General features: G+C 46.9%; 1 protein-coding gene and 1 long non-coding RNA gene across 2 annotated transcripts in view; both read right to left on the bottom strand.

The window, feature by feature from the left end:
- Positions 1-25,619, bottom strand: part of MPRIP (myosin phosphatase Rho interacting protein) — a 574,668-nt gene that overhangs the window by 192,089 nt on the left and 356,960 nt on the right. The gene's annotated exons all lie outside the window — the stretch shown is intronic.
- Positions 6,977-12,806, bottom strand: LOC115944664 (uncharacterized). The gene is made up of 3 exons (XR_014140600.1): positions 12,542-12,806; positions 11,283-12,166; positions 6,977-11,108 (listed from the first exon to the last, which is right to left on the bottom strand). It is a non-coding gene; the product is annotated as an uncharacterized LOC115944664 (long non-coding RNA).

The raw sequence follows: 25,619 nt of genomic DNA, 5'->3' as shown, positions 1-25,619 counted from the left end.
ATAAAATGATATGCTTCCGAATGACAAAAACAAACAAAAGAACCCAGGAACAACGTCAACAGAAAAGCCACAACTTGGGGGAAATATTTATAATACACTAACCCGGCAAAGGCACGCTTTCCTTACTGTACAAGGAGTTCATTAAAAGAGGGACGACCTTATAGAAAATGGGCAGTTTACAGGGGACAAATACAAATGACATAAGAAGATGCATATGAAAAGATGCTTTACCTGATAAAATGAGACACAGATCAATTCAACCCATCATTTCTGACCTATCAGATTAGCCTCAGTTACAAAGTTGAAAGGTGATGGCAGGGATATGGGCAAACAGACGCAAACACGCTGCTGCTAGCACACACTAGCGCATTCTTACTGATTTGCTAACAGTGATCGAAATTTTAAGTTCACATGTCTCTTTGCTAGAAATTTACTCAGAGTTCACAAGATGCCATTTACAAACAGGGTCACTGCAGCACTGACTGCCGTGGCAAAATGCCAGGAACACTGCAAGTGTCCTTGAGCAGGGAAGTGTTGAAAGATATGATGGCATCATCATGAAATGGAGTATGACGCAGTTTGGGGACAAGGAGGGAGCTGAGAGGAGTGGAGGGAGAGGCTCACTTGCCATTGGGTATCTTTGGGGGCTCTTTGAATATATCTACAACTGAAATTTTTCATTTTATTTATATATTTTTTTACAACGGCAATTATTATTATTTTTTTTAAAGATTTTATGTATTTATTTGACAGAGAGAGACACAGCGAGAGAGGGAACACAAGCAGGGGGGAGTAGGAGAGGGAGAAGCAGGCTTCCTGCAGAGCAGGGAGCCAGACGCGGGGCTCCATCCCAGGACCCTGGGATCACGACCTGAGCCGAAGGCAGGCGCTTAACCGACTGAGCCACCCAGGCGCCCCAACAATTTTTAAAAAATATTTTCTGGATGGCAGATTTCTGGGTCATTTTGGGTTAATCAAAGCAGTCCAGGCCACAGGACTGTGTCCTGGAGAAAGCTAAAACGATACAGCACTCTACATTTAGCAACAGCTGTGAAAATGAAAAATGCCTGTACCCTCCACTCCAGCAATTCCACTGCTGAGAAGTTACCTCATCATAAACGTACTCAAATACAAGGATGCTTACCCCAGTATTGCTGGCAATAGCAAAAATTAGTACACGTAAACGTCCACAAACAGAAGACTGGTTACGTAACTCATGGTGCAGCCACCTTACTGAGGAAGACCTTCGTGTGTGAGAATGGGAAGGGGTCCAAAACAGACTCGTAAGTGAAAACAAAAAAAACAAAGTACAGTATGATCTCAAATTCTATAAATTTTTTAAAAGACATGCTTACATAGCTCCTGGAAGGATACTTAAAATCGTAATAGCAGTTGGGATTGGTGAGGGAACTTCTGAATTTTACAGGATTCTGAATTTACAACTGTTACCTTTTTTTTTTTTTTTAAAGATTTATTTATTTATTTGAGAGAGAGAATGAGATAGAGAGCATGAGAGGGGGGAGGGTCAGAGGGAGAAGCAGACCCCCCCGCCGAGCAGGGAGCCCGACGTGGGACTCGATCCCGGGACTCCAGGATCATGACCCGAGCCGAAGGCAGTCGCTTAACCAACTGAGCCACCCAGGCGCCCACCTTTTTTTTTTTTTTTTCATAAAAATCTTCTACAAACCTAATGATGCAGTAGTCTGAATTCTTTATGAGAACAAGAAAGGCTAAACTCACTTCAGCTTCTTTCTTATTCATCCCCTGGGCAAGGAGTAAACAGATAATAAAAGGGCGCCTGGGGAAGCTACAGGAGAGGAAGAGATCAAGGGCCTGCATGAGCCAGCAGGTCCCGGACCTCACTCCCTCGGGCCAGGCCGGCCTGCCAGGACAGCATCCTCACTGGTTTCCCCACCTGTGGGCCGAGATGGTGGTAGCATCTCGAGCACGAATCTGACTGAGGCCCAGTGGCTGGAAGGTCTCACTAGCTCCCCACGCCTCAGAAGCCAAAATCTCCCTCCCTGTGGGGGATGTGCCGCCCTCTGCATGCTGGCTCTCTCGCCAGTTCTCCCTTACTACCTTGCATTTATGCCCCAGCCCCACCAGCCTGCGAGCTGGCTGCAAGAGTTTGATGCGGTTTCTTGGCATCATGTCCTTGCCCATGCTCTTCCTACACCACTCCTCCCACCTGCCATTTGGCATCAACCCTTAACAAGCCTTCGGACTCCTCCAGGCTTCCCTGGGGCCCCCGCTCTCATCGCCATTCCTACCACAGTCTGTCTCCTTCCCTCAGTGGCCTATAAACCCCAATACATACCTACACGTATTTGAAAATCACATCCTAGCTTTTTTTCATGGTTATCGCATCTCTCCTTCTCTTGGTGACGGATTCCTCCGAGTGGAGTTCTGCTCTTCTGTTTTGTTCTATCTTTTGCTAGGGTTTTTCTTCACATGCTCAGTGACCCTGGCTGCCCAGTCATATAGTTAAGAGTAAAATACTATTTGGATTATGTGCATAATTCACTGCTTTCACCATACTAAATGAAAGAAGAAAAAGATGTGATCCTATGATAAAAAAAATGTTCATTATTTTGACTTGGATCAGATGTGGAGGAGGAAGCTGAATGCCAATAGAAAACGTAAATACTTTATATTCTGTTAGTAAAAAGCAAGGTATAAATAAAGGATGGAGAATATTAAAAAAAACAACTGTAAAACACTAAAAGGGCTTAGTGGAACTTTTTTTTGTTGAAGATTTTATTATTTGAGAGAGAGAGAAAGGAGGAGGAATGGCAGAGGGAGAGGGGGAGAGAATCCCAAGCAGACCCTGCTCTCAGTGCGGAGCCCAACCTCATGACCCGGAGATCATGACCTGAGCTGAAACCAAGAGTCGCATGCTTAACTGACTGAGCCACCCAGGTGCCCCAAACCCCCTTAACGGAAACCCTTAACGATGCTTCTTTCTTTCTTAGGATGAACTAAGTTCTCTCTTGGGGAGCCCCCAATGTCTTCTCTTTTGAGCTCATCACACACCCCAGAGAAGGTATCTCTGTCTCTTTGGCTGCCAGTCTAGAAGCCAGGTTGGGGAAGAAAGCTAGGGTTGGGTCTCAGCATTCGGTTTGTGAAGTTTCTCTTAATCCCTCTTTTCAGTATGGCTCCCTTTCTCCAACTCCTGCCATGTGCCTGGTGTTCTCCAGTCCAGAAACTCTCTGGCTTATCTTTAAAAATAAATCTTGGGAGAATAATCCTTTAATTGTCTGCCAAGATGGAAGGATAGTCACCCATCTGCTTGGAGTGGGGAAGAGGACTATGGGATCTGATTCTTACACAGACTTGAAGTGATCCTCTTATTCTAGTCCCACTTCACCTCTATTTCCAGAAGTCCCTGGCACTGTCAATTCCTGAGATTCAGGGGGAAGCCATGGTCAAAGGCAGCTGCTTCTGGATGCTTCTTCGGGCTGAGAGATGGATTCGCCTTTGGCCATCTGCTTTGTGACAATTATCTCCTCTCCTGTTCTTTCCGGTTTTATGCTTTAAAAAAACACTCTTCACTGTCCTTTCAGAGGGTACAGAAATAAACACATGTGATCAACCCACCATCTTTCACAGAAGGCTGCTCTTGAGCGTGCCTTACAGCAATCTTATGATTTAAGTACTGTTATTCCATTTCACAATTGAAAAGAGACTCAGAGAAGCTGGGTTGTTTGACCAAGATCACTTAGCCCATACACTGTGAAGCTGTAATCTGAACCCACTCTTTGAGGTCCACGGGGCTATTATTCACGTATTAGAGATAAGAAATTAAGGCCTAGAAAGGTTACATAATTTACTAAGATTACAAGGCAAGCAAGTATCAGTACGTGGATTTGAATCCAGGACTACCTGACTTCAAAGCTCATGTTCTTTCTAGTGTACCTTACTGCTCCATGTTTAAGGCCAGCCCAACCCAGCTGCTCTACTGGGGTGCAAGAATATACTCCCAGGGGTCCAGGAACGGTCTCTGAGACTGTGTACATTTTAGGTTTTCATTTTTCTATATTTTTCTTAAAACCCGTATATTTGGGTTAATTTGGATAACCCATTTATAATCCAGCACTGCCCTGGGATTTTGGGGTCTGCATTTGTGTTTGTTTGCTACCTCACTGCTGCCTAGAAGTGTTACTTGATGATCACAGGCTAATGAGAACAGAACAGAGTCTGCCTTACCCTATAAACAGTATGTTCACACCAAGTGAAGCCAAATGAAGGCAGGGTCTAATGTGAGAACAAAGGCTTCGCAGTTGTTTAAAAAGTGGTGGAAGCATGAGGTCATCCCACAGCAAGTCAATCTAGTCTGGCTAAACTCAAAAGAAGCTGGGCCATTAACGAAGACCTTCATGTTGTGGGTAGCAAGTTCATTTCAGCAAAACACCCAAGAGCACATTTGAATGCTCAGTTGAACGTTACTGTGAGTTTAATTTACTTTGTTTTGGTTTTTAACGGTTGAATAAGTTATGAGCCTAGTTTACCCCTATAAATGTGGATATAAATAACATAACAGCACAAATAATTGAGGCAAACATGGGGATCAAGGAGACTTTTGGTTGTACTATTTTTTTTTTTTTCCTTTTACAGGGTCAGTTTGAAAACTAAGGCTAGTCAGAAGATTGGCCAAAAGAATGACAAATCCAGCCGCCTGGGTGGCTCAGTGTGTTGAGCGCATGGGACTCTTGATTTCGGCTCAGGTCGTGATCTCAGGGTCATGGGATCCAGCCCCGCCACAGGCTCTGTGCTCAGCAGGGAGTCTGCTTGAGATTCTCTCTCCCTCTGCCCCTCCCTCCTGCTCCCACGCACCACGCTCTCTCTCAAATGAATACACAAATCTTTTTTAAAAGAATGACAAATCACCCTCTTTGGTACTGCCCAAGAACATGCTAGTACAGGGCAACTTGTATCTTTGTTTCTTTTAACGTTTCCTATCATCAATCCTCCAATCTCTTTGAATTATGGGTAATTCCCAAACCTGTCTTTTTCCCCTTCAAACTGGTGAGCGATGTGGGGTTGAGAAGTTGGCCCTTTTTACTGTGTACATCCCACAGCACTTAGCAGTGTGCCACACAGGGAAGATGATCCGTATCTGTGGGATATGTTGAAAAGACAGAATCCAAGTGTTACTCCTCTATGACCGGTGAGAAAACTGAGGCTCAGAGACGCTTGACTTGCTCCAGATCACTAAGATGCAAACTTGAGTAGCCTGACTGCAGAGCCTGTGAGGTCGGTCTCTACTCTGCCTTCATTTTTAAGAATACGGCCTGGCCATCGTGAGGTCTGGCAATTCTCTCAGGGCTCAAGCGTTTGCTGAACTCACGGTGCGACTAGGTGTGGTCTTGGGAAAGGCCTCCTCCCCCTTGGGTCTGTTTCCCCATCGGTAAAATGGGGGTGTACCCGACAGCACTTAGGCCTTTGCAGCTCTGAAACAGGAGACGAGAAGCGGGAGGGCGTGTCGTGGCTGGTCCTCTCCTGGGCTCTTACCATTTGATGATGTTGTGAACCAAAGGTAAAAAGGAGTAATTTTCCTCCTCCTTCACGCCGGCGGGGGACTGAGGCCTCGGCGCCGGCGACTGCTGCGGCTGAGGCGCGGCGACCGGAGGCGGCGGCTGCGAAGGCGGCAGCGGCTTCGTCTCAGGCAGCGGCGGCTCGGCCGGCGGCGGTAACGCATCCTCGGCCTGTCGCCCGGCGGCCACCCCGCCGGAGGCCATGGCGCTCGGGAACGTGCCGGTCAGTCAGCGGGACCCCAGCGCTCAGCTTCTCAAAAGCGTCGCGGACCCCAGACGTCACCACCGTGCGCCGGCGGCGGGCGAGCCCTGGAGAAAGGTTGTGCGCGTGCGTACTAGGATATGGGGCGGGGCAATGACACAGGGGCGTGGTTGCTGTTACTAGGCAACGGGCCATTGACGGATTTGGTCGTAAATCGCGGCAGCTACGTTATTAAATAGTCGGAAATAGATTCATTGCAGAAACAACATTTTATTCTTATTCACACGACGAAGAGGGTCCAAAAGTAACTAATACAGGAAGGCTGAGATACATAAGGTTCCGCATGGCCCCGCCCCTGGAAAAGGCTCCCCAAAGCACCACCTTGAACCACATACAGAGTAAACAACTTACCCAGTACCTGTTATGTGTAAAGCACTGGGCTCCACGGGCATTAAGAATCCAGAGATGGAGGACCTACAGCTCCTCCACCATGCAGCTGCCTCCAGGAGGATAGGGTGCAAACCCTGAGCCAGTCTTAGTGTGAGACCCTGTTAGCCCAGCGAGTGCAGAGACAAAGAAATGGAGTCTCTAAAAAGCCCCGCATGTAGATGGGAGGGACTAATAATTGGACATTTAATACGCATCTTCTGGATGACAGATGCAGTGTTAAATGTGGGGGTAGGGGGTGGGAAGGCTGTCCTGACTTCAATACTAGGCAGAAGGGGATTGACTAGTGCGAGGAATAAATACATCCTACAGAAAAGTCAACGGTCAGGTACTCTCCATACCTGCCGGCCAGTTCCTTGAGCACCTTGGTCTCAGTTTCCTTAACTGTAAAATCTTTAGTCCAAGGTCATGGCAGAGCCTAAACTGCTTTCTAACTTAAGATATATGACTGACCTCCAAAGGTCTGGTTTGCCCCTAGGATCCTAGGCCAAAAACCTGGTGGTTTTGTAACTATATTTCTCAAAACAAGTGTGATATGGGAGCTGTATAATAAAATTCTGGGCAATGCGACACCCATCCTAAGCTTAGTTGGTGAGTGGGAGAGGACATGAGCTAGGAATGTCCCAACCTTCCAAAGTCTACCATCAAGGGTCTTAAAGAGAGGCAAGGAGGCCCGTATTCAGGTAGCAAGATGAGCCGGAGCACCTAAGAGCAAGGTGGCTGATCGCAAGGAAAGCATTGATGCTACTATTTTCAGATGCATCAGGAGAGGGTTATGGAGGCAGACCCTAGGGAAGCCAGACTGTAGAATGAGGTAGGAAGTTGGAGACTATGCTGGTAAAGGCTCTTATTGATGGGCCTTAACACAGCTTTCTTGATCAGGAACTGCCCAGAGCACCCCCGGGGGTGGGGGAGTGCAAGGGGAGGGAGAGGCTGCAGGGTTTCCTTCTTGTTACCCATGGACCTCTCCACTTCAGGGAAGAGTTTTAAGGGTCCTGGTAGAGAGCAGAGGAGAAAGGCCTGTTGGGATCAGACCAGGTATGCTTGAAGAGGTTATCCCCTTGGAGCCATCTGGGGAAATATTGATGGTGCAAGAATTAATAGTAATTACCACAACCGCTGTGGAATAAAAGTAGGTACAAGGAAGAGTCACAATCGTTACCACATTTAATCCACAAAAGAGCTCTAGAAGGCAGATGCTGGTATCTTCATTTCTTGGATGAGGAAACCGAGGCTGATGCTGGTTAAGGTACTGGCCCCAGGGTCACACAGCTTGCCTGACACCAAATCTACGGTCTTGACCAACACCTAGGAGACCTCGGGTCTCTGCTGGTTCTGTAACTTTATGATTCAAAATGTTAAAGGGAGGTTTTTATTCAGAATTCGAAAAGCAATCTGACACTCATCAATAATATCCCCATGGCAATTGCCGATCATCTTTTCCCTCCTGGCATGTTTTATAACTTAATTACAAGTCTCAGCGTTATCGTTGGTAGAATAATGAGGACATCTCTTTTTAAAAAATGAAAAAGCACTTCAGGTATAAAGAGCTGTGGCTTAAGAAAACAAATCGAAAGTGTAGGAAGCATGAACAAGTAGGTGCATTGACAGTTGGCCCTAAAAGTAGTTAATACGTTTAGTGGCACAGACTGAAGCTGACTTCATAACATTGCAGGCAGATGTCAGAAAAATCTGCGTGTGCGGGCTTCATTCAAGCTGAAATTGCCCCAACAAGAGTGTGCCTGGTTGTAACTGCTCTGTTCAGAGTCCAAAAAGGCAGATGCTCCACTGATAGGTAAGGACTGTATTTTGTAAGGGACGTCACCAAGTTAAGCCACTGGGTCATTGCTTTCTTGGGCAGATTTACACTGTTTCTCGAAGTTCAGACAGCCCACCTGCCTCCAGGCCCAGCTCGACCTCACTTTGTGCAGCCATGCAACCTCCTAGGAAGACTGAACGGTTATGCTATTTTCAATTTTGTCGTAGCCACGTTAAAAAACAAAACAAAACAAAAACAAAAACAAAAAGAAGCAGGTGAAATGAATTTCAGTAATATAATTTATTTCACTCAATATCTCCAGAATATGATCATTTCAACTTGTGATCAATATTAAAAATTATTAGAGGTGTTTTACTGTTTTCCATCCTGACTTTGAAATCCACTATGCATTTTACGCTGAGAATGGCCACATTTCAAGTGCTTATGGCCATCTGCGGCCAGCAGCTGCAGAACTGGATGGTGCAGACCAAGAGATCAATACGTATCAACATAGATGGCTCATGATCATAAAGGTGGGAGGAAAACAGCAAGTTGTCCAAAGGAAACAGAGTATATTACTCTTTATAAATGTTTGAAATGTGAAAACGAACACTATGTATTGTCCATAGATACCAGACACATATGTAAAAGTGGTTTTAAAAAAATTTTTTTAAGATTTTATTTAATTAATTGATTAATTAATTAATTTGAGAGAGAGAGCCCACAAGCAGGGGGAGCTACAGAAGCAGAGGGAGAAGCAGGCTCCCTGCTCGACGTGGGGCTCCATCCCAGGACCCCGGGATCATGACCTGAGCCGAAGGTCATAACAGACTGAGCCACCCAGGTACCGCTGTAAAAGTATTTTAAAAGGAGCTAAAGACTATACATCACGTGCATGGGATGGGGGATAGGCAGGTAACAGCAACTTTCTCTGTAGTGTTATATTTCTTTTATATAAGAGGATTTAAAGCAAATAGAAGTATGAACAATTGCCAAATATAGGAGCGGGCACATGGGAGTTGGGTATATTAGAATCCCAGCTCTGCTTCTGTCTGGACAAGTCATGTCACCTCCCTGTGCCTCAGTTTCCTTATCTGCAAAAAGGAATCATAACAGGACCTACTTATTAGGGCTAGTATAAAGGTTACGGGAATGAATGAATGTAAAGAGCTGTTTGAAGTGGCACATAGTAAGTACTATTAAGTTTTAGCTAGAACTGCTACTGCTTTTTAAATTTTTCAAAAAAAAAAAACCCCTTATCATTATTTCTTATAATAATCACCACAAACTGTTACCACGAGAAGAAATACAAAAACCAGGCTGCATCCAAGAAGGGCACTTTGAGATGCTCTAAGTGGACCTACGCCACAAATACCTATGAATGTCCTTGTGATACGTTCCTTCTACATGAAGTCCAAAAATAGTCATTCCTTTGTCAGACAGACATCATGGGGATTGTTAAACCGATCATGCCATTGAATGATTGAGGGCTTTTTCATCAAAGCTATATTCTTACATATGATTCATCCTATTCTCTCATTGCCTGGAGCCTCGGGCAGACTGGAAAAGCTACATGATACTTTGAATTTGTGAGTTAAAAAAAAAAAAACAGGCAGCAAAATCATTGCTCAGGCCAAATGTAGTGCAGCATATAGAGGGAAGAGGCTCCTTCAAGCCACAATTCACTGCTTAAAAGACAGGACAAAAGCCTTTTCCTCGGGAAAAAAAAAAAAAAAGCCTTTTCCTCGGGTCCGTCCTGCAGATGGCCTTTCTTCTCTCTCTGAACGGAATGTGATTCTTTTCTTTGTATTCCTTCCAACCACGCTGTCCTTACTCTGAGACACTCCGTGATGCCCAGTTTCTCAAATCCCTTATGGTAGTGGTTTAATTTTTGGAAGCACTCATTTGGGGGCATTTCCGCACACCAACCTGACTGTATTTCGTTCAGACTCAGGATTTTCTCTGTAAGACATTCCTTTTAGTCCTTATTCCTTCTTCTTAGTTTTCGTCAGACTGCCACCAGCTTCTGACAGAATAAAAATGAGAGGCAATCCATTCCCAGAACCCATTTCTGTTTAAAATGGTCATTGCTGGGGCGCCTGGGTGGCTCAGTCGTTAAGCGTCTGCCTTCGGCTCAGGTTGTGATCCCAGGGTCCTGGGATCGAGCCCCGCATCAGGCTCCCTGCTTGGCCAGAGGCCTGCTTCTCCCTCTCCCACTCCCCCTGCTTGTGTTCCCTCTCTCGCTGTGTCTCTGTCAAATAAATAAATAAAATCTTAAAAAAAAAATAAATAAAATAAATAAAATGGTCATTACTCTTCTGATACCCTATTCTTTCCAACCTCTTTACTAAGTCATTCTCTAATTATTTGTTAGCCAAGGGGGGTTTTATTTGTTTTTTTTGGTTTGTTTTTTTCCCCTATCAGCCAACTGCTTCTGCATGGCCTCAACTTTAACCCCGTCTGTTAATCCTTTTTTTAAAAAAATGTCCTTTTTCTCATGATGGCCTTCCTGGGTTTTCCTCGCTCTTCCTTCTTTCTTTTTTCTTCTTTTTTTCTAGAGGTTACTTTGTTTCCCTCGTTGGATTTGCTCAGTCTTTTGTCTCTTGGTTACTAACCCCAGTTGCAAAAGTATAGTTAAAAATTATCCTGCAGCTGGAATGCTGAGGAGGATAAGATGTGTGGCTGGTCTTCACAGTCTGGTCCTGTGGCTGGGCTTCCAGACCTCCTGGCAGGGAAGGAGATAGTCTGTAATTACAGACATTTGGAACACCCTCAAACTACAGACTGCAACAAGTTCCAAGCTGAAAAACGCTTCGAAGAAGCATTGAGAGGGAACAGGATTCGTCCCCTTGTCCTTCATCCTCTACTTACAATGTGACTTTGAAAATGTGGTTCTGTGAGCCATGGACATTTCCTGCCAGGTCTTTGGCTCAAACAAACTGTGCGATCCTGGGAGTAGTCAGGAAACAGCCGTGGCCTGTCCATGCGCTATGTTTTGGGCACCAGCTTTGTGCCGAGGGCCGTGCCAGGATGCATGAGACAGACGGGAGGCAAGAGAAGGCTCCAGGCCAAACCACAGGGGAACAGTCGTGTCAGCTCAGAGCTAGAAGGGTCCTGGTGCTTGTCTCCTGTGATCCCCTCGTTTTGCAGATGAGGAAGCAGGAGCCTGGGGAGACAGGATGACTCGCTTCAGGTCGTGCAGCCAGTTGGTGGAAGAACCGGGACACAGACATGGGAGTAAGTATGTGATACTGACATTAGGAAGAAACCAGGAAGCAGAGGACAGATGTAACGTTGGAATTTCCAGCCTCTTTATGCTAGAAACTCCCCAGCATCTTACCTGGCATTAAGTCTGCAGAAAATACACATAGTTGTTGTTGTTCCAGCTTTGGACAAATCCGGGGCTGGTAGTAAGAAGAGGGCTTGATCGTAGCTCCCGAGCAGCCAGGAACAAGCACACGAGGGTGTCGCACCTCTGGCAAGCCATTGCTGGTTTGCGTAAGTCTTGATTTTCCAGGTGGCCTTGGTGACAGTTGGCAAGGGGGACTGCTTATGTAACCGCCTGACTAGGGATTGCAGCAACTGCAGGGAGAGAAGCAAGTGTGGGAAGAGCCAGCCCCAATCCAGGGAGCCAAGGAGCCTCCTATAGGTGAAGTTCGCTGGTGGCTTATGAAAGCTTCTTGGCCACCAAGCGTGTGAGCAAGCCAGCAGTGGTCTGAGTGCTCCCGGGAGGCAGCAATATCCTCCAGGTCAGCCCTGGGACCGTGTGCTGGAGCCACGCTAGCTTCCTGGCTCAAAGCTCGGTTTTCTTGTAGCGTGGTTCAGTGCAGAAGGCATAAAGGTGCAAAATTAATTTATGGAGCAGCAAGAGGAGGCCAGGAGCCACGCAGCGATCATCAGTAATAGGGAAGCCCCTCGTCTTGTAGTCTCAGGCTGCTCACGAGGGCAGATCTGCGGAAGAGGCCAAAACCCACCTCTGCCAAGTTCAAGCTCCGTGACCTCGGGCGAGTAATTCACCCACCTTGTCCTTGGGCGTCTCCGTGGTAACATATCCCCCGCCTGGGCATCCAGGGATGAGAGACCACCCTTGTCCGGTGTCAGGTACTGTGCCTGGAGCTCAGGGGACTCCGGGGAACTGAATCCAAGGTGTGATTCCTGTCCATTTCTTCAGGAGGCTTCCTGGTCTTTCCTCTATGTCTGTGGTTTCCACATCTTGGGAGTCGTCTACGCACAGCTCCGAATCAGCCAGGAGTACAGGAAAAGAAAATTGGAAATCAGAGCAGATCGAAGTCATGTTGGCATGTCTTTTTTTCCCCCCCGCACCTTCGAATTTCAGTCTTTGTTTTGATGACCCACCAGGCTCACAGCATCATCATCGGTCTAACACTGCCCTGGTGATGAGGTTAGGTGTTCCTCAATATTGACTGATGCCCTGCCCCGTGCCAGGACATCGATTAGGTGCTATGAGGAGGTGAGGGCTGCAAGGAGCGGGGTGGGCCTCGGGAAGCTTTTAATCATGTGGGAGAAACAATACTGCACAAGCGACAGGCTCTCTGGCATTAGCCAAGAATGCATTTCCCGACGGAGATGTTTGCTTACCTTCTATCAGCTTCTCTGATGGGCAGATGCCACCGAGCCTCTTCTGAATGATGTGCTCCAGGGTCGGGGAAGACAAAGGTGCCCAGAAAACACTCTTAAAATGGCCTTTATGGGAAGATAGACAGGAAGACAACTGCAGATTGTTTTCTAAGGAAAAGGGAGGCCACACCAGATGGCAGGATGCAGCTCAAGCAGATTTGGGGATTGGCACAGCTCAGTTTGAGAAGCTAAAAGCACATGGACGACAAAAGGAAATCTTCCAAAAGCTAAAGTTGAAATCCCAACTGGTTCAGCCCGCCCGCCCCCCCACCCCAGAGCTAAACTTCTAAAAAGCAAATCAAATTGGAATGAGAAAGCCTGTAAGTGAAGGAAGCTATCTCAGAGTGGTAAAGAAATCTCTCAGAAAAACTAGTAAAACCAGAGAGAGGAGCACATCCTTCAAGATGCTGCTTCTTCCCTCCCCCAAATTCCTGCTGGGCACTCGGCACTCAAGGGCTCTCTCCCTTTTCAAAACTCGCCATTTGTCTGCAACTGTATTCGGCCCTTGAGCCAGCCAGTAACACACCCGCCCGTCCTTCATGCACCCAACTACCATTCCCGAAGAATCTGCCTCATGCGGTGTTCATGACTGAGACATGCCTGCTGCTCCTGGAGATCTTGCAGTGGGCAGGGGCAGGGGGCAGGGGGCAGGGACGGAGGCGTAAGCAGGTGGAGAAGAGAGATTTGAAATAATCTACAGTGCAAGGTGAACATTTCTTGCAAAAAACACTTTTTTTTTGGTCAAATATTATCCATTGCCTACACATGCTCTACCCGGCCTTCAGTCCAGCCCTGGGAGATAAAACGTGACGGAGCTGAACTAGTCTAGGGAAATGATCATCTCATTCCCCTTGGCCAGTGACTGGTCTGGAACTGGCCATGTGACCTCGTTCTGACTATTGATATATCAGCAGAAATCTGTTGAGTGGGGTTTCCAGAAAAACTTGCATTCTTGTGGAAGAGGGGATAAAGAAACGTGACTGGGGCTGCTAGTTTCTCCCTTCTTTCTTGATGGAATGTGGATGCAATGCCTGGAGATGTGCAGTCATTTTGAGATCATGAGGCCACAACATGCAAGAGTGGCAGAACGCATATAGAGAAAGAGTTTGGGTCTCTGACAGCATCGTTGTGGTGTTGCAAAGGCCAAACTCCAGACTTCTTAGGTGTGAAAAAGAGGCCATTCTGTTACTAGCCCCTAAATTCATCCTTAATGATAATTTCCTTAAGTAGTTTTTTAACTTATAAAAATATCTATTATTTTATAATCTATTAACAAAAAATATATTCAATGGAGGAACTTTTGAAAAGTGCAAAAAACGCACAGAAAACAAAAACTTTCTTCAAACGCCTAAAGATATCCACGATGAATATTCTGTTGTCTCTCTTTTCCTACAATATAAATGTGTATGTGTGCTTTTAAAACAAATTTGGGGTCATATTGTTCTATAATATGTTTTTTTCCTCTTAATAATTTGCCATGAATGGCTTCCCATATCAGCTAATATTTATTTACAACATGGTTTTCAATAAAAGGATTTATGAGAAAAAAAAAAAAAACCTAAACCAAAGAGAAAAAAAACAGCAAATTCCTACAAAAAGCCAATACTACTCAGAGTTGTTTGTGGGACCAGGCATCTGGAGCAGACTTGCGGAATTTGGGGAATCAGAGCGATGCAGGTGAACTTGGGGACCATTTTTATTGAAATGAATCAATTTTCAGTTCCTCTGAGAGTCCTCTTTTTTAAGTTGTCCTGAAATCACATTTTAGTCTCTTAAAATTTTTAAAAAGGGAAATTGTTTATTATTGGTTCCTTATTATCTCTTTCTGCCAAAGGGCAAATGTATTAGATCTTCAAAATTAAATATATTTCTATACACATGCTTGCATGCAAACCAAAGTGTTGTGCATGGTTCTCTCTCAGAGATACGGCTGGGTTACAGACCTCGAGCAGACTCTGAGCAGGTACTACCCTTTGGCAGCCTGGCCTCATGGCCTCCTTCTGACTGGTGGTGTTTCCATCGAGTATGGACCTGGCCAATCCTTGCTTTCACCCCTTCCTCTACCATGGCTTCATCCAAGTTCAAACAGTAGGCAACGGAGTATTACCTTGAAAAGGCGTTGGAAAGGGATGTGGCTCCTCCCTCTGCCCTCTGCCTGGCTCCAATACCCTATGAAGCCTTGTGCAAGCAGCGAAACACAAGCCTTTCTTTAGGGGAGGGAGGACTTTGAAGGGCGTCTTTGTCACACCTCCATCCACCCCACAAAACAGAACTGTAAACACAGCTCCTACCAGGTGAGTTTGTAATCTAAATACACACCCACATACGACAAGGGGGAGATTAGAAATTACAGTCAAGGGCAGGATTTATGGGTTTTTTTTTTTTTTCCTGGAATTAAAAAACAAGGCATTAGAATTCCCAACTAGGCTTCCAAGAGGTCAGTTGCCAGGGTTACCAGATAAAACTCTACGTTTTGAAATGTGAAAATGAGGTCCAGCAGAGGGGAGGGAGGGAAGAAGGGAGGGGAAAGAAGAGAGAGACAGAGAGAGAGGGACCGAGGGAGGGAGACAGGGAGAAAGAGGGGGCAGAGAGAGAGGAGGGAGAGAAAGAGGGAGGGAGGGAGAGAAGAAGAGAGGGAGGGAGAGAGAGAGGAAGAGAAGAAGAGAGGAAAACAGGGAAAAAGGGTGGGAGAAAAGAAAAGAGGGAGGGAGAGAGAGGAAGAGAGGGAGAAAGGGAGGGAGAGAAGAAGAGAGGAGGGAGAGGAGCAGAGAGGGAAGGAGAGGAAGGGGGCGAGGGGGGAGGGATGGGAGATTTAGCACAGCCGAAGAATGCTAACTGGTGTATCCATTCCATGAATTTGACGGACAGCTCCTGAGTGTCGCCGGATGCCAGGACACAGCAGTAAACAGGACAAAGCCCCCGCACTCATGCAACATTTGTGCTAGGCCAAAGACACATTCTATTTGGCTCCCACAATTAAAAAAAAAATCACCACTTAAAAATCAACAGGTTTTACGGAAAAACTCCCATATTTCCAGCTTCTCTGGAAAAATCTCAAGGTGTCACCACCAGCCTCATATTGCACGTGGCCAGAGCAGCCTGGAAGGGGACGTGGTTCCTTGTTTAGAGGGGCGAGGGCTGCCCGCATCTCAGGCCCCCAGTGCATGCCCTGTGTGTGTGTGTGTGTGTGTGTGTGTGTGTTTGCCTGGCCTGCTGCTCCCTTCAGGGACCCCGAGGACATGGGATTTGATGCCCCCTGCACCAGCACATCAGAGCAGTGTGAAGGTGCGCATCCCATCCTGGCCACTAGATGGGAAGAACTTCGGCAGAAGGGCAACGTCCACGTGTCCGCAGCAGGCTCCGCGTGGGACCTCTCAGCCCCACCCGACTGCAGCGCCCAGCTGGGCACCAACTCGCCCGTCCAGCCCGCTCTTGCCGGCCGCTCCGGTCCCACCAACATCTCAGTGCAGGGCGTGCGGGAGTCCACTCTGCACTCACACGTGTGCCGCCCGAAGTGCAAGCCAGCGAACATGAGTGGGGATGCACCTGGCCACCTACTTCTCTTAGAGGAAGAGTCCCGAGGTGCAGGTCATAAGGGTTCACCGCAGTCCGGTGGGTAGGGCCCCCAGTCCCCGGTAGAATGGCCAGCTTGATCATGTGTCCTTGCATCCTGCTCTGCCTCCTTCCCGGTCCTCCCCTTCCCCATCACCCACTCACCCCTGCCCAAATGAATCCTCAGGCTCTCCTCTTTGGGGAACCCAGGCTAAGAAAGAGGACCCCAAGCTTGGCCCTGGAAAGTAGGCCCTCAGGACGGGCGACCACTACTGACTGCGAGTGGAGAGGTGACAGCTGTGAGGGGCAGGGACAGAACAGTTAAGAAGACCCCGCCTCTTGCTGGCGGGAGCCGAGTTCTTGCAAAGTGTTGAGGAGGCTGCAGTCATGGCGCTGGAATGGTCTGGAGGCAGAGACACTGGCCACGATTATAGCATTGGATCGTTGCCGTTAGCTGCTTTGGAGACCCTAGAAAGGCACGGTTGGCCCAGGTCAGCCGCTCATCAAGGAAAGTGTGCCATCGTGGGGGCTGTGAGCCTCCAGGGGCGGGCGCAAGGAGGCCTGGTTTCCCACCGCTGGGGCCAGGACTTGATGGTGGGGTGACAGGAGCTGCAGAGGAGACAGACTGCCAGCCTCAGGGGGTCTCCCGCGAGCAAGGCAGGGCTCTGGCGGGAACAGGGCGCACCCCTGAATCCTGGAGGGGAGACGTTGCGGGCAAGCCTGGGAATCTTGGGACTCTCCCGTATGTCTCTGAACCCTCCCACAGCAGCAGCCCCTCTGTCTTGTCGGGAGGGAGCGGCCAGGCTCCCACGGTGCCGAGGCCCTGCACGGACGCCGCCCGAGGCAGGTGTCTCACAGGACGGACGTGTCCTCCTCGACACTCAGGGCTGCTACCCTTTATTGGGTCCCTGCTCGTAGCCGGCCGGGGCCAGGGGAATACCCTGGGTGGGCTCAGGATTATGGCCTACATGATACTATGTAGACTCAGAGGCTGTCATAAATGTGAGACAGCCCCAGAAATAAGTCCTCATGTATATGTTCACATGGTCTTGGATAGGGTGACAGGACCATTCAAATGGAAAAGGAGAGTCTCTTCAGCACATGGTATTAGGAAAATGGGATATTCACATGCAAAAGAATGAAGTTGAACCCTCTTCTTAATCATCTACAAAAAATAACTCCAAATGGAGTAAAGACCTACAAATAAGACCTACAACTATGGAAGGAATTTGGAAGAAAACATATAGGAAAAGTTTCACGACATTGGATTTGGCATAATTTCTTGAATATGACACTAAATGCACAAGCAACAAACACAAAAATAGACAAATAGGACTATACCAAACTTAAATTTTTGTGCATTGATTTTGTGCATTTGTGCAAAGGACACAATCAACAAATGAAAAATCTATAGAAAAGGAAAAAATATTTGCATAACATATGTCTGATTAAGGTTTAATATCTAGAATATATAAAGAGCTTGTACAATTCAACAAGTGATAAAAAAAATGGACAAAGGGCTCAAATACACATTTCTCCAAAGATGATATGCAAATGGCCAACAAGCATATGAAATAGTGCTCAACATCTCTATTCATCAGAGAAGTGCAATATAAAATACCCACTAGGATGACTACTGTTTTTTAAAAAACTTGAGGGACACCTGGGTGGCTCAGTTGGTTAAGTGTCTGCCTTTGGCTCAGGTCATGATCTTGGGGTCCTGGGATCGAGCCCCGTGTCAGCCTCCCAGCTCAGTGGAGAGCCTGCTTCTCTCTCTGCCTCTGCCCCTGCCCCCCTGCTTATGCCCCCCTAAATGAATAACTAAGTCTTTTAAAATAACTTGAAAATAAGTGCTGGCAAGGATGTGGAGAAATTGGAACCCCTGTGCACTGTTGGTGGGATTGTAAAATGCTGCAGCCGCTATGAAAAACAGTACCACGTGAGGCTCCCTGAAAAAAAAATTAGAAATTGAACTACCATATGATCCATCAATTCCACTTCTGGATATATATCTAAAATAATTGAAAATGGAGTCTTGAAGAAGTATCTGCCCACCTCTGTTCATTAGTATTATTATTGCGGCATTATTGAAAATAGTCAAGAGGCAGAAGCAGCCCAAATGTCCATCTACAGATGAATGGATAAATAAAACTATGTAAACAATGAAATACTATTCAGCCTTAAAAAGGAAAGAAATCACATGGAGGAACTTGAAATGCACGTTACTAAGTGAAAGAAACAGTCTGAAAACACTACATACTGTATGATTCCAACTATATGACATTCACTATCGAGACAGTAATAGGACCAGTAGTTGGCAGGGGTGGGAGGGGAGAGGGAGAGGGATGACCGAGTGGAGCACGGAGGATCTTTAGGGCAGTGAAAATACTCCGTGTGATACCGTAATGATGGCTGCATGTCACTATACATTTGTCCAAACCCAAAGAATATACAAAACCAAGAGTGAACTGTAATATAAACTCTGTATTTGGGGAGATTACGATGGGTCAATGTAGGGTCATCAATTGTAAGAATTGTACCACTCTACTGGGGGATGTTAATAATTGGGGACGCTGTGAATGTGTGAGGGGATAGGGGGTATTTGGGAAATCCCTGTACCTTCCCCTCAACGTTGCTTTGAGCCTAAAATGGCTCCCCCTAAAAACCTTGATAAAACAAAAGAAATAAACTCTGTCACATGCTACAACACGTATGAACTTGAAGACATTATGCTAAGTAAAATAAACTAGTCACAAAAGGCACATGCTATGTGGTTCCACTTATTCACAGGAGTATCTAGAGAAGTCAAAGTCATAGAGACAGGAAATAGAATGGTAGTCACCAGGGGCTGCAGGGAGGGGAGAAAGGGAAGCTGTTGTTCAATGGGTATAGAGTTTCAGATTTGCAAGATATAGAACTGCTGGAGATCTATTTCACATCAATGTGAAGATCCTTAACCCTAGTGAACAGAGCACTTAAAAATGGTTAAAATAGGCAATTTTATGTTATGTGGTTTTTTGTTTTTTGTTTTTTGTTTTTACCACAATTTAAAAAGGTGATACAGCTTCTGTCTTGTTCTCTCCCCAGATGTGGGTTCCAGCCCTCAGCCCTGCTGAGGTCCCAGCCACTGACCAGTGTCAACCCCCAGACTGTGAGTTAAGGCAACAGTAAGTCAGCCCTGACTTCGGGGCTCCCCAGCCGAGGCCCCAACATGGTGGAGCAGAGATGAGCCAATCCTCTATACGCTAACTCAGCACCTGACCCACAGACTCCATGAGCACAACAAAAGGATTATTTCATGCCATTAAACTTGGTGGTGGTTTGTTTCTAGCAACAGTAGCTGGAACAGGTGTCTTAGAAATAACTTTTTCCTAGGAGGTTCTTCCCTAATTCTGTTCCGGGTTTTCTGAAAGGGAATTTGGAAGACCAAGCCTCATTCCCTTCTGCTTCTTTACAGTCTGTTGCTGAAGACAAGTCCTGGGTCATATTCCCTCCCAGTCCAGACAGTCCTCTGAGGCTTTTCCTGCTGGTGACATTGATTTTGTCCCAGGGTATTTCGAGTTCTCTAGGTCAGGAAGAGCTCACCAGCACAATAACCTGCTCGTGCTATGGTGACCCTGAGTGTGTCTGATGGATCTTAGCATTTTCTTTCAACCCTTCCAAGGACAGAGGAGACGGAGGAGGCTCTCTGGGTTTCCTTGTTTCGAGGGAGCAGGTGCAGGAGGGAAGGAGAGAGGCCAGGGGTAGCTGCTAAAGGAGGTAACACAGCTGATATCCAGATCTCAAACATCACAGGGACTGGGAGGAAAGGAGGCCCAGTACCAGCTCATTCATTCAGCAAATGCTTGAATGCTCACCAAGCTCTGCAGCCCTGCAAGGCTTAGCCTTGAAGACAGACACACCAACCAGTAAGAACCAAGTACTCAGATGTCTACGCCTGCCACTTAATCACTGATCTTTCCCCTTACCCTTTTAAAATTGGTTATTGCCAGTAAGTTTTTGTAAATGTTTCCTTTGAAGTCTGATTTTCTATGAATCTGTAGTTGATTCTTTTGAATATTCTAGATAGTCAACCATATTACTAACAAAGATGATCACTGTTTGGCCTCTTGTTTTCTAATCTTTTTAATGCTTACTTCCTTTTCTTGTTCTGTGGTTGGCTGGGACCCCCTGCACAATGGTGGGTGATAGCTTCCTTAGCTGTTGTCTGGTTCTTGATGCATTGGGAATGTGGCAAGTGTTTTGTTGTTAAATGTGATATTTGCTGTAGGTTTTGGGTAAAAACTGTAAGCAAAGGACATTTCCATCTATTTCAGTGATTATCTTGTTCATGGTTTTCCTAATAAACTTCATTCACTGGTAAGTTTAACTTCAGTCCAATAGACAGACTTTAAGACTGACAATGACCAAAATTCTATCTGCTGGTGACTGGGTAAAGAAAGAACGGTGTGCCCAGGCAACACATTCTCCCTGAGACTGGGGTATGCCTGGCGAGTGTGAGCAGCAGCTAGAGGCCCATCAGGGAAACTCTGCTGAGGGCATCACCCCTATTCCCTCCGTATAAAATCCTATCACAGAACTCTGGGAACAAAACTCCATTAGTAAAGGGAGAGAGGTAGGTTAGATTTCTGGCCATAAGATCCTATGGCTGTGAGTCTCTGAGGCTTTAAAAGGGATAGTAGACTAGAAGGTAATAGATATTTAAACCCCAAAGTAATTATTCAGTGGTGGGATTATAGGTACTCTTTATTTTTCAAAGTTCTTAGTGTTGTCTTGTGGTCTTTTTCATAAAGAAGGGTGTGGGGGGGGTGTTTGCACTACAAAAGGTACAATACGGCATTCTGGGTTCTGGCTGCAGCAAAAAGAAGTGAGAAAACTGGATTTAACAGTATGAGTCTGAGGATTCCTGAGGGGTGAGTATCCATGGCTGAGCTCAGGTTGACTTTCCATCTTGTTTCTGGGATGTAAGCGAGCTGCCCTTTGACAGAAAAACAGAAGCTGTGGGCATGGAACTGTTGCAGAACTGGACCAAACTGAGTGGAAAAGTCTGTTCCCCGTCCGATTTACCAAAGTCTTTCATCCCGACCCAGCAGCTGACAAATGGCAGCCTCCCTCCCTCCCTGCCCTGACTTCTTGAAGCCATGCTACATGAGACCAAGTGCGGGACAGCAGAAAATCATTCTGAAAACTCAGTCAAGAAATATTTCCTCCAATCCTCCGGCTGCCTCTATTGCAAGGTCTTGGCCAAATGCTCACAGTTCCTGAAGCTGGAGAGACTGGGTTCAAATTCCAGCTGCACCACTTACTAGCTCTGTGCCCTGGGTATGTACGTAACCTCCATTTCCTCATGAGTAAACCCGGGATAATAATAAATGTATCTAGACTTGTGAAGATTAACTGAATTAATCCCTGGGAAGGGCTTAGCACTGTGCCTGGTGCATATAAGTGCCCAGTAAGTGTTAGCAGTGGTGATGGTCATGAAAAGGATGGTGATGGTAGCGATGGCGATGGGGATGGGGTTGTTGGTGGTGATCGTGTTGACAACAATAATGATGTTGACGGTGATGATGTTGATGATGATGATAGTGATGATGGTGTTAGTGATAACAGTGATGATGATGGTGGTGGTGGTGTTATTAGTGATAAGTGATGATGATGATGTGATGATGGGGTTGGTGATGATGGACTTAGTGATGATGATGGTGATGATGGTAGTGATAATGATCGTGATGATAATGATGGTGTTAGTGATGATGGTGATGATGATGATGTGATGATGGGGTTGGTGATGATAGACTTAGTGATGATGGTGATGATGATGATGGTGATGATGCTGTTAGTGATGATGAGGGTGACGGTGATTGATAATGATGATGGTGATGGTAGTGATGATGGTGATGATGGCAGTGATAATGATTGTGATGATAATGATGCTGTTAGTGATGATGGTGATGGTGATGATGGTGATGATGCTGTTAGTGATGATGGTGATGATGATGGTGATGATGCTGTTAGTGATGATGGTGATGATGATGGTGATGATGCTGTTAGTGATGATGGTGATGATGATGATGGTGATGATGCTGTTAGTGATGATGGTGATGGTGATGATGGTGATGATGCTGTTAGTGATGATGGTGATGATGATGATGGTGATGATGCTGTTAGTGATGATGGTGATGGTGATGATGCTGTTAGTGATGATGGTGATGATGCTGTTTTTGATGATGGTGGTGTTGTTGTTAGTGATGATGAGGGTGATGGTGATTGATAATGATGGTTGTTCTGTGTTAGTCTTAGCCTATCAATAGTGGTGCTATCAGCTAGGACTGTCTGGGGTATTCCCCTGGGCCTGTATTACTTGTGGTGAGCCCCCACAGATATTTCCCTGACCAGAGCCAATGCTGTGGCTGGACCAGCCCTTGTGGTTCTTTTTTTTTTTTTTTAAAGATTTTATTTATTTGAGAGACAGAGAATGAGAGACAGAGAGCATGAGAGGGAAGAGTGCAGAGGGAGAAGCAGACCCCCTGCTGAGCAGGGAGCCCGATGTGGGACTCGATCCCGGGACTCCAGGATCATGACCTGAGCCGAAGGCAGTCGCTTAACCAACTGAGCCACCCAGGCGCCCTCCAGCCCTTGTGGTTCTTATGATAGCAAGACACACCTTAGCAATAACCATCCAGGAACTTTGAAACAACAAGGTTTATTACTCACAAGTCCTGGAAGATACACCACACACCCAGGACCACACAGCAAGGTCAGGGAGAGAGAGAGAGAAGACTGAGAGCAGACCTAGGAGCTCTGCCTTTTTGGGGGTTGAGTGTGGGGAGCCTAGGGTTTTTCATGTTCCATGTTTATTGACAAATTTAAAATATGGGAGCAGGAATTAGGCTGCTGAAAGGGAAAAGCAGAGTGACTCAAGTGGTTTGTGATCTAGGTCACCCAGGGCTTTCTGAAAGAGGAACTTCATGGGTAGGACAGCCTGGCTCTTTATCCAGTTGAGGCTGGTGACCATGTCACACAGCTGGCAATGTGTTGATCTGACATGGATGTCTATGAAAGAGATGCCTCAGCCATCAAAAGCTTAGTCAGGCACTTACGTTATAATCCAAACAGTGTCTTGTCAGGCACTTAGGCCACAGTGATGGTGATGATTATTAGTAACACCTGTCAGCCTATTGGTTGGAGGGAGGGGGTTGACTAATCACTCTCTAAGGCCCATTCCAGGGGGTCTTCTATGGAATATTCTATTACCCATAGAATCAATCCAAAGGGATTAGCAGCCAGACCCTATGTCAGCAGGGCACTGGGGTCCCCTCTTCAGCCTGAGTTTAGCCTTTGCGGCTCACTTACACCATAGAACAGGCAATTCAGGGCTGATTTCTACAATGATGTGCAGTCCTACAGAGATTGAACTGTGTTGCTTTGTATCATCTGGCATATCCATCTACATTTCTGGGCTAGGGATTTAGGGCACAGAGAAATCTCTAGATTTCTATCTCTAGAGAAAGAATAGATAGCCCGTACCTTCGTGGACGAAACTCCGCCTCCCCACATGCACCTGGTGAATCAGCAGGTTGAGCCCCAGAAGACCTGAACCCCGTCTGTTTTAGAGTCAGTGGATTTTACAGGTTTGCAGTCACATAGCAGAACTTCTAGTTCCTCACTCCTCACCAACAAAACCGGAACCACCTGTTGGTTCTCTTGCACGGGTGTATAACTTTATCCCTGTGATTGTCATGGTGATGCTGCAAACCTGGAGATGGTTTTATTACCTGAGCGGCAATGACCCACTATAGCCCCATGATGGGTAATGTTTGCTGAGCACCACCCTCGCCCAACCCAATTGTGGGAGCGGGATGGGAATAGCACTGCTCTGTCCTCATTTTTTATTTCTGGCCATGTTGATGACTGCATGTCCCTGAAGACCAAAGAGAGGCACAGCAGGGCTGAGCCACATTCATAGCCACATACACCCTGGTGGCTCTGGGGAGGGAAGGCCACTGGAAGCCGCTCTTCTGGCTTTGGATGCCCTGGCCTGGATCCCACCAGCATAGCCTTGCAGAAAGGGGTATGGGACCAGCTGATGGAGCAGCCAAGGACTGAGATCGGGAGAGCATACCTCGGGTGAAAAGGCCGGGGCAAACCTGAGAATCATTGACCCCCAATTCTCAGCGGGGTCCTTCCTTACGCTGTGACATCCTCACTTCTTTAGGGGGTAATTACTATTTGCTGTCTTTAGAAAGTTCTTTTCTTCTCTTGTCTGCTCCTCACACAGGACCTTCAGAATGGATGTGCCCGGAATTAGGCCTGAGTTGATTACATGAGAAGAGCATAGTTTCTGCTTTTGGAGGGAGTTAAAAAAAAAAACAACCCACCCCAAAGCATCCCGATTCCTGTTTGGCCCCTCCTCAGACTGAGTACAATCCTGCCCGCTGGGTATAAGCAGCCTATCCAGGCAGATTGATTGTAAAACTAAATACACTTGACACCCTCTCTGTGCAAGAAGTCTTCCTCACCCTCCAAATCCATTTTTTTTCTAATACTGGAGCTTAGAAGAAAATAGGTCTCAACCCTAAATACATTTTAATGAGCTCCTCCTTGGGCATGACCTGGCAGACCTTTCCCATGTGCTGTTCAGAGTTTCCTTTGAACGTGTGGGTCAAGGCATCCCTGGAATGCTCAAGGTTTTATTAGCCAGACCGTCATCCCTGGAGCCAGTCTCCTGGAGGGCTGCAATGAGGATTCTATTAGTGAGAATGAGATGAGAACGCACAAAGAAAAAAGTATCAGAGGGTTGTAAAACTCCTAAAAGGAAGGCGCAGACCAAGTGCCACCTCCGGAGCGAGCGCCAGGAGCACTCCCATCCCAGCCAGACCTTGTGGAGCACTTGGCAGAGCCCTTGGCCTTGCAGCCGCCGGCTGGGGGTGGGGGTGGGGAGGCCAGGGGCAAGGAGCTTGGGGGCCAGGCGCCAGGCTGTGACTGACGCTGCTGCTGGGCCCTCAGGCGCCCCGGCAGGTCCGGGAGTGGACTTGTTGGACTGGAATGACAGAGCAGAGCTGTGGGCACCCGGAGGTGACAGGAGGCTGCTGAACAGGGACGGTCCACCCCGAGCCCTGCCCCCGAGGAGAATCATCGCTATCTCGACACCCTGCCCATTGGAAGCAGTTACTTGACGCTGGCAAATTAGTCTTCCTCATACTAATCTGTAAGCTCCCTGAGCGCCGAAGACTCACACAACTCTTCTCCGGGTACTTAGATGCTCCAGGCCCTTCTCCATAACACCTGCTCCGGGGGCAGAGCACACGAATCAACTTGTTAGCCAATCAGTTTCTCCCCCGCTTGCTGCCCGAACCAAACTCCCCAGCAGCCCCTCAACCGACATATATTTATCTCTACTAAGGACCTGCCACTGTTCTAGACACCAAGGATGCGCTGGGAACAAGACAGACAGGTCCCATCCTCCCGGAGCTGATGCTCCTTGTGG

Source organism: Leptonychotes weddellii, chromosome 15 (genome assembly GCF_054177405.1).
Source record: "Leptonychotes weddellii isolate Sample4059 chromosome 15, ASM5417740v2, whole genome shotgun sequence".
Lineage (NCBI taxonomy): Eukaryota > Metazoa > Chordata > Mammalia > Carnivora > Phocidae > Leptonychotes > Leptonychotes weddellii.
This window is presented reverse-complemented; position numbering and strand designations above follow the sequence as displayed.